Consider the following 8,950-nt stretch of genomic DNA (forward strand, 5'->3'; position numbering starts at 1 on the left):
GCACACACACACACACACACACACCACACACACACACACACACACACACACACACACACACACACACACACACACACACACACACACACACACACACACACACACACACACACACACACACACTCATCTAGTCGCTCTAACACACACTCTAGTCCGCTCTATTGTGTGTGTGTGTTGTGTGTGTGTGTGTGTGTGTGTGTGTGTGTGTGTGGTGTGTGTGTGTGTGTGTGTGTGTGTGTGTGTGTGTGTGTGTGTGTGTGTGTGTGTGTGTGTGTGTGTGTGTGTGTGTGTGTGTGTGTACCTATAGCGTGGGCGTATCTTGTGTTGGTGGTTTTTTCACCACCACAGATGAACGATTGATCAAATCAAAGATTCGTATGTGTTTTGTAACGGGGTCTCTGTTGCTGCCACCCACAACACCCTCTCATATTTCATACACATGGTTGGTTACATATTGCATGTAACAGTGTGTTAATTGAAATAAACATGAGTTGTGTCTCTGTCTGTCTCTCCTATATCCTGACTATATCAAGCAGGCGTTCATGGAGCCAGTAGATCCTGCTGAAGAGAAGGAAAAGGACAACCCACCAGCCCTGCCAAGACCCCGCCCACCCCTCCCCCATCGCCGCACAGCAAGAAGAGACAGCACAGCAACAGCGTCTCCACCTCCGCCTCCCGCAAGACAGCAAGGAGGAATCATCACACAGCGCAAGGCCAGCAAAGAGGAGAAGCCGGCCTTAAGATCAGCAAGGCGAATCATCACACAAGTCACAAGGCAAACAAAGAGAAGAAGCCGGGCCTTAAGATCAGCAAGGAGGAATCATCACACAGTCACAAGGCCAACAAAGAGGAGAAGCGGGCCTTAAGATCAGCAAGGACGAATCATCACACAGTCACAAGGCCAACAAAGAGGAGAAGCCGGGCCTTTAAGATCAGCAAGGACGAATCATCACACAGTCAAAAGGCCAACAAAGAGGAGAAAGCGGGCTTTATAAGATCAGCAAGAGAGCAGGAGCAGGTCGAGCAGAAAGTTGAGTAAAGAGGAGAGAGTGTCCAATCGCTGCCGAACCTCCAAGAGCTGCTGCTCCTCTCCCCAGTTATTAGATACGAGGAGGCTCCGCCAAACCCCCACAGGCCCCAGAGCCCAAGCCCCAATAACGGACATCTCCCAGGTGCAGATACGAGGATCCTCCAGCTCCAGCCAACCCCCAAGGCCCCGGAGCCCGGCCCCACCAACGTACCACCTCCCCAGGCTGCTGCTCCACAGACGGTGGTGGGTCCTGGTAATGGAATGGACACAGACTCCACTCCAGTATCATAGCTACTACGTCAAAGCCCCCTCCAGGGGACCCTGCCCCCGGAACCTGAGCCTGAGGAGGACGAGGAGCCCAGTCAGCTGACCTTGCCAGGATGGCCCCGCCAACCCCAGGCCGGCCCCACCAGCGAGCCATGCAAACTCAGAAGCGGATTCGCTAAAACCAAAGAGCCTGGCAGAGACCAAGAAGGCCAGTATGGAGGCTGGGGGGAAGGAGGAAGAGAATGTAAGTAGAGTACTCGTCCATAGTGGGAGAGCTGATCTAAGATCAGTTTAGCCTTTTAGATCATAATGAATCAGATTACATGGAGAGGGGACCTGATCCTAGATCATAATGAATCAGATTACATGGAGAGGAAGGGGGACCTGATCCTAGATCACAATGAATCAGATTACATGGAGAGGAGGGGGGAACTGATCCCAGATCATAATAAATCAGTTACATGGAGAGGGGGACCTGATCCTAGATCATAATGAATCAGATTACATGGAGAGGAAGGGGACTGATCCTAGATCATAATGAATTAGATTACATGGAGAGGGGGACTGATCCTAGATCATATGAATCAGATTACATGGAGAGGGGACCTCGATCCTAGATCATAATGAATCAGATTACATGGAGAGGAAGGGGAACAGATCCGAGATCATAATGAATCAGATTACATGGAGGAGAGGAGGGGTGATCTAGATCATAATGAATCAGATTACATGGAGAGGGGGACCTGATCCTAGATCATAATGAATCAGATTACATGGCAGAAGGGGGACTGATCCTAGATCATAATGAATAGATTACATGGACGGGGGACTGATCCTAGTCATAATGAATCAGATTACATTGGACGAGGGACCTGATCCTAGATCATAATGAATCAGATTACATGGAGAAGGAGGGGGAACTGATCCTAGATCATAATGAATCAGATTACATGGACGGGGGGGACTGATTTACTATTTTTTTACATTTTAGTCATTTAGCAGACGCTCTTATCCAGAGCACTTACAGTAGAGGCATACATTTAACATTTTTTATATACTGAGACAAGGATATCCTACGGCCAAACCCTCCTACGGCCAACCCTCCCTAACCGGACGACGCTATGCAATTGTGCGTCGCCCACGGATCTACCGGTTGCGGCCGGCTGCCAGACACGCGCACCCTGGGCGCTGAACCGCCAGAGACTCTGTCGGGGCAGCTAGCACTGCGATGCAGTGGCCTAGACCACTGCGCCACCCGGAGACTACGCTCCTGAAGCTGATCAATCAGGCCCCAGCGAGGAGAGAAAAGAAAAGGTGGAAAGGCGATGTGACGTATCTGTTTCTATTTTCTCATAGCTTCCCCTACTAATCCACAAGTACCCCACAGTTAGCCCTAAACCCTTTCACAGAGCTACCCATAGTTACCCCTACCTAATCAAAGAGCTACCCCATAGTTTACCCTACCTAATCACAGAGTACCCCATAGTTACCCTACCTAATCACAGAGCTACCCATAGTTCCCCTACCTAATCAAGAGCTACCCCATAGTTACCTCCACACTATCACAGATACCATAACTATACCTACCTAATCACCGAGCTACCCATAGTTACCCTACCTAATCACAGAGCTACCCATAGTTACCCGCTACCTAACTCACGAGCTACCCATAGTTACCCCTACCTAATCACGAGCTACCCCATAGTTACCCCTCCTAATCACAGAGCTACCCATAGTTACCCCTAACTAATCACAGAGCTACCCCATAGTTACCCCTACCTATCACAGAGCTAACCCCATAGTTTACCCCTACCTAATCACAGAAGCTACCCCACTAGTTACCCCTTTGTTTAGGAATACCTAATCGGCACAGAGCTACCCCCACTTCCCTCATCAGGTTACCCACTACCTAATCACACGCAAGCTACCCCATAGTTACCACTACCTAAATACAGAGCTTACCCCATAGTTACCCCTACCTAATCACCGAGCTACGCCCTAGTTTAACCGCCGTAACCTATCACGCAAGCATTACCCATAGTTTACGGCAGACCTACCTTTCAATGATTTTGCGCAGGAGCTACCTCCTATTAGTTACCCCTACCTAAATCACATAGCTACCATAGTATGACCCCTAGCCTGAGTAACCGGGAGCTACCCCATGTTACCCCTGAGACTTGGGATTGCCTATTCACATTTACCATAGCTACCCACTACCCCATAGTTACCCCTACCTAATCACAGAGCTACCCCATAGTTACCCCTACCTAATCACAGAGCTACCCCATAGTTACCCCTACCTAATCACGAGCTACCCCATAGTTACCCCTACCTAATCACCAAGCTACCCCATAGTTACCCCTACCTAATCACAGAGCTACCCCATAGTTACCGCTACCTAATCACCAACCTACCCCTACCTAATCACCAAGCTACCCCATAGTTACCACAGTGAACAAAATCCTGTCTCCACCACTGACTATGTTGCGATAGTTATACATAAGGCTGCGTTATAATTATTGTTATTTATATTATTTTTTATTTATTTATCGGGAGTGAACAGTTATTTATCTTATTCCTATTAAAGTCCAGGCTGTAAAGAGATGATTTGCATAATTATGGGATGTGTCAGTTGAGTGTTCTCTCTCCTAACTCTCCTTCACGTTGTCTTGCAGGCTCCTAACTCTATCCTGGTTGCTATTGTGATGCTGTTGAATATCGGCCTAGCGATCATATTTGTTCACTTCCTGACATGATGGTCCTGTTTCTCAGGTAACCTCCGTTTTAAAGTTGTAGTTTATCTAAAAATGGAAATGACCACACAGCGTGTTTGTTACTTCCCTAAAGAGCTGGCCTGATGACGACCTTCTGTGTGTTATACAGTCCAATCAGTTAATAACTAATCAATAATACCCCGTCTCAACTGTGTTTGACCCCTCAGTGATGCCATGGCAACCGGTGCAGTTGCGTTGCCGGCCGGCTAAACATCTAAATGGCGGCAGTCAGACTCGGGTGGAGGCCGCAGGAGCTCGGGAAACAGCTGTGTGACATAGGAGAGAAACAGGAGAGGCAGGAGAGAAGGTCCCGCAGCCTGTCCTGGGTCGTCCACAGCCTTGCCTGATCATAATACTCTCCTCTGGAGCCTGTGAAAGAACAAACGGACATGTCTGAGGGAGATAGTAAAAACACTACAACAGAAAATGTAAACACACACACACACACACACACACACACACACACACACACACACACACACACACACACACACACACACACACAGGACAAAATTAAGTAATTGAAACACACGTCTGCTGACCCAAGCAGTGAGCTCTATGCTCTGCTCGTGCATGGACACTCCTTCTGTCTGTCCTTCTGTCTGCCCTTCTGTCTGTCCTTCTGTTCTGTCTTTCTGTCTGTCCTTTTGTCTGTCTTTCTGTTCTGTCTTTCTGTCTGTCCTTCTGTCTGTCCTTCTGTTCTGTCTTTCTGTCTGTACTTCTGTCTGTCCTTCTGTTCTGTCTTTCTTTCTGCCCTTCTGTCTGTCCTTCTGTCTGTTCTTCTGTCCTGTTTATGTCCAGTCCTTCTGTCCAGTCCTTCTGTCCAGTCCTTCTGTCCTTCTGTCTGTCCTTCGGTCCAGTCCTTCCGTCCAGTCCTTCTGTCTGTCCTTCGTTCCAGTTCTTCTGTCCAGTCCTTCTGTCTGTCCTTCTGGCTGTACTTCTGTCCAGTCCTTCTGTCCAGTCCTTCTGTCTGTTCTTCTGTCTGTCCTTCTGTCCTGTCCTTCTGTCTGTCCTGGCAGGGACACAGAGGGACTGACTGACTTTAACTAGGCCGGTGTGGAGATGTGCTTTTAGATGACAGGAGCTAACAGCTGCCTTACTGCTTTACCCTCTGACGTTTTGATAGGGAGAAGTGAGCACAGCGAGGCCAGAGGACTGTTGCAGAGAGGTGCGCGTTCCAATGTTCCCACATTCTGAGTTGTGAGGTTCTAAGGTTCTAGTGCTCTAATGTTCTAGTGCTCTAAGGTTCTAGTGCTCTAAGGTTCTAGTGTTCTGAGGTTCTATGTTTCTAGTGTTCTAAGGTTCTAGTGTTCTAAGGTTCTAGTGCTCTAAGGTTCTAGTGCTCTAAGGTTCTAGTGTTCCGAGGTTCTAGTGCTCTAAGTGGCCTAAGGTTCTAGTGTTCTGAGGTTCTACGGCTCAAGTGTTCTGAGGTTCTAGTGTTCTAAGTTTCTAGTGTTCTACAGTTCTAGTGTTCTACAGTTTTAGTGTTCTGAGGTTATAAGGTTCTAGTGTTCAGAGGTTCTACGGTTCAAGTGTTCTGAGGTTCTAGTGTTCTAAGGTTCTAGTGTTCTACAGTTTTAGTGTTCTGAGGTTATAAGGTTCTAGTGTTCAGAGGTTATAACCACCCCTTGCTGCAGGAAAGCGGATGTACTGAACATTAGCGGTCAGTCTTACTCTGTTAACCAATTACCATCAATCTCAGCTCCCTCCAGCTATCTCATACCTCTAGCTCCTCCCACCTTTACCCAGGAGACAAGGCTTTGACACACTCCCAGTACATGGGAGTGGTTTTTTGTTATGGCTTTAGGGCTTGAGTCAATTAGAGGCCGCTTTTGCTAACGTCCGCGTTTGTTTTGACGGGGTCAGAGGTGGAACTGCATTAGAGCTGTCAAATCCACAAGTGGCTCCCGGCATTATACCTAAAGCGGACATTGCCATTGGCTGCGCGGAGTCGCATTAACAGAAATCCCATGCAGCCTTGTCTATAAATTCAACCACTGGAATATGAGATGTAATCAACACCTCCATTAGGATGATAGAAATCCTCATTATTTAGTTGAATGATTTTTCAATTTGAGGGTCATTATTTCTATATAGCCTACACTTTCTTCTTCTGAACTTCTAACACCAGTGGAAATGGGTGTGGCTTCATGACAATGATCAAGAGCAGCTGCTCGCCGATTGGACAGCTCCAACACAGTTCCACCCCTGACACGGCTAAAACATCAGCTATGCGGGTGTCGGCTCTCGCCGGTTAACACTTGATCTGATTGAGTCTAGGCCTTCGTTTGAGTTATTTTTGTTGGTTACCTGCAGTCGTAGACATGTAGTTAAAAAAAAAAAAAAAGTGAACTAATACTGATCGTCTTTGACAAGAGTCTTTTTATTTTGGTATCATGAATAAACATCGTAACGATTTTATTCCTTCATAATGAGAAAATTATATCCTAATTTTATTAAATGTGCAATATGATTTATTTTTTTTAAGACGGATTATATATTTTGACAACAAAGGGTCTAGTCTATTGAGCATTTTAACTGTTTTAAAAAATCTGCTTGTGTTATTTTATCATACAACAGGAAAGATAAGCATAATGAGTAGATGGGGCAGGAAGATTAACCGAAGGATTTGAGGAAGGAAGCCACACTGCAGCGAGCCTTAGCTCTATATGACTGAAGGATGAAAAGTCTTATAAATTATGTCTTTTTTTTCATCCAAAAGATTAACTATTATTATTATTAGACAATTGTGTATGGGATTTACTTTGATTCTTCTTCTCTGCTTTCAATGTTAAAACCACTTAGCTGTAAAGAGGAAGTAAAGCAGTTGGCTGAGTTTAGTCCAATAAAACCCTGTTGTTATTGTGATAGGGGACTAAAGTCCTCCAGTGAGACTGATGAGAGTGAATGTCCTGAATTGATTCTCAGCACTAGAATTTATTCTATTGATTCTCAGAACTGGAATTGATTCTAGAATTGATTCTGTTGATTCTTATAACTAGAATTGATTCTATTGATTCTCAGAACTAGAATTGATTCTGTTGATTCTTATAACTAGAATTGATTCTATTGATTCTCAGAACTGGAATTTATTCTAGAATTGATTCTATTGATTCAAAGAAGAAAGTTGGTTTAGAATTTATTCAGGTTGAATTCAGGGGATAATATGGGTACCTATGGTTATGTGGTTAGGAGTGATGCCTTTAAAAAAGTCATGAACAGTCCTACTGTTTGTTTACCTCAGAAGAAGATGAGGAAGAAAGGGGGGGCCTCGTTAGGAGACGAAGGACGTGTCTTAATTGTGTACAGAGTGACCTGACTGTTGCAATCAAAAGGAGGTGATTTATAAAACGTGCCACTACACTGTAACTGTTAGTCTGTGTTGCAGGAACAGCATGATTTTATTTTAATATAATACAATAAAAAACAAACAAACAAATGGAGTATGTAATATAAATAACATTTGCTGTTATCCATTTCAAAAATGATTTATTTATTTGTTCATCAGACATGTTTTTGTTTTGAATATTTTGGTCTTTGTGAAAAAGGGACTGAAAAGTGGCAAGATTGTTTTTTTTTCAGGCAATTTCGTTTTTAGTATCCTACTAGTTTGCATGGTCTATTGATGAAACACGTGATACAAGAGCCAGTATGAAGTGCAGTACTCCAAGCCGCTTCTGACATTGACTGGTCTGTGGATTCTGATTGGTCCTACAGTGTTCATGTCAAGTACAATCCACCACAATAGAAGACATTTAAAGCAAAGAAAAGATGAAACATTTTCTAACCGTAAAACAATTCAACTTTACGTTGTGTTGAATCTGTCTCATTCATGTATGAACCACACCAATGTACTGCAGTCTGCTATATACCCACCTGACAATAACAGCCCTTCTCATTGGGGATCCTCCCTTTCCCCTGTTTCCACAGAGCAGGGTGAGAGTGGTAATCTACCAGGAGTTAAAACAGGCAGTACTTGGGATATTATTTTTAATGCAACATTGCATATTGGAAAGCTTTATATATAGAATATATACTATTTGTAAAGATTTCTACAGAGTATAATTCAGAAACTGGTATAAATTGGTATTTTTCTAACAATTTGCACACCTGTATTTTTGACAATGGATATAACATGTTTGTAATGGGTAATGTAATGCACATACGGTAACATTTGACAAAAAATCATTATTTTTTATGTGTTGTAGGAGTTGATGTATTATTTGGAGGAGGACGTGAGATGCAGTTTACACTTGTTTTGACTGTTTTTACCAAATAATGAGGAACTGTGTGAGACTTCTGGTATGGTGTCACCCCACGGATTTGAGCAGTCTTTTTCAGATGTATTTCTGTGTATAACAATAAAGAAGTTATGCCTTGTACACTGTCCCGTCTCTATTTGATTGTGTCTTCGTTGCTTCAGTACTCCTGTACACTGGAATGTGTCTTGGATTAGACATCGGAGGCATTAGAATGTGTCTTGGATTAGACAGGAGGCATTAGAACGTGTCTTGGATTAGACATAGAGGGCATTAGAATGTGTCTTGGATTAGACAGGAGGCATTAGAACGTGTCTTGGATTAGACATAGAGGGCATTAGAACGTGTCTTGGATTAGACATAGAGGGCATTAGAACGTGTCTTGGATTAGACAGGGGGCATTAGAACGTGTCTTGGATTACATTTACATTTAAGTCATTTAGCAGACGCTCTTATCCAGAGCGACTTAGAGAACGTCCAAAAAAAAGGTAAGAGGAGGGGCTGGGGAGGGAGATGGGGAGGGGGATGGGGGAGATGGGGAGAAGGGAGGGAGGATGGGGAGATGGGGAGAAGGGGAGGGAGGATGGGGAGGGAGGATGGGGAGGTGGTGAGGGAGAATA

At 44.6% G+C, this 8,950-nt stretch overlaps 1 pseudogene; it reads left to right on the top strand.

Moving 5' to 3' along the window:
* Window positions 1-8,453, top strand: part of LOC112077916 (junctophilin-1-like) — a 9,690-nt pseudogene extending 1,237 nt beyond the window's left edge.
* The last annotated feature ends 497 nt before the right edge of the window (window positions 8,454-8,950 follow it).

Source organism: Salvelinus sp. IW2-2015, unplaced genomic scaffold (genome assembly GCF_002910315.2).
Source record: "Salvelinus sp. IW2-2015 unplaced genomic scaffold, ASM291031v2 Un_scaffold5046, whole genome shotgun sequence".
Taxonomy (NCBI): Eukaryota; Metazoa; Chordata; class Actinopteri; order Salmoniformes; family Salmonidae; genus Salvelinus; species Salvelinus sp. IW2-2015.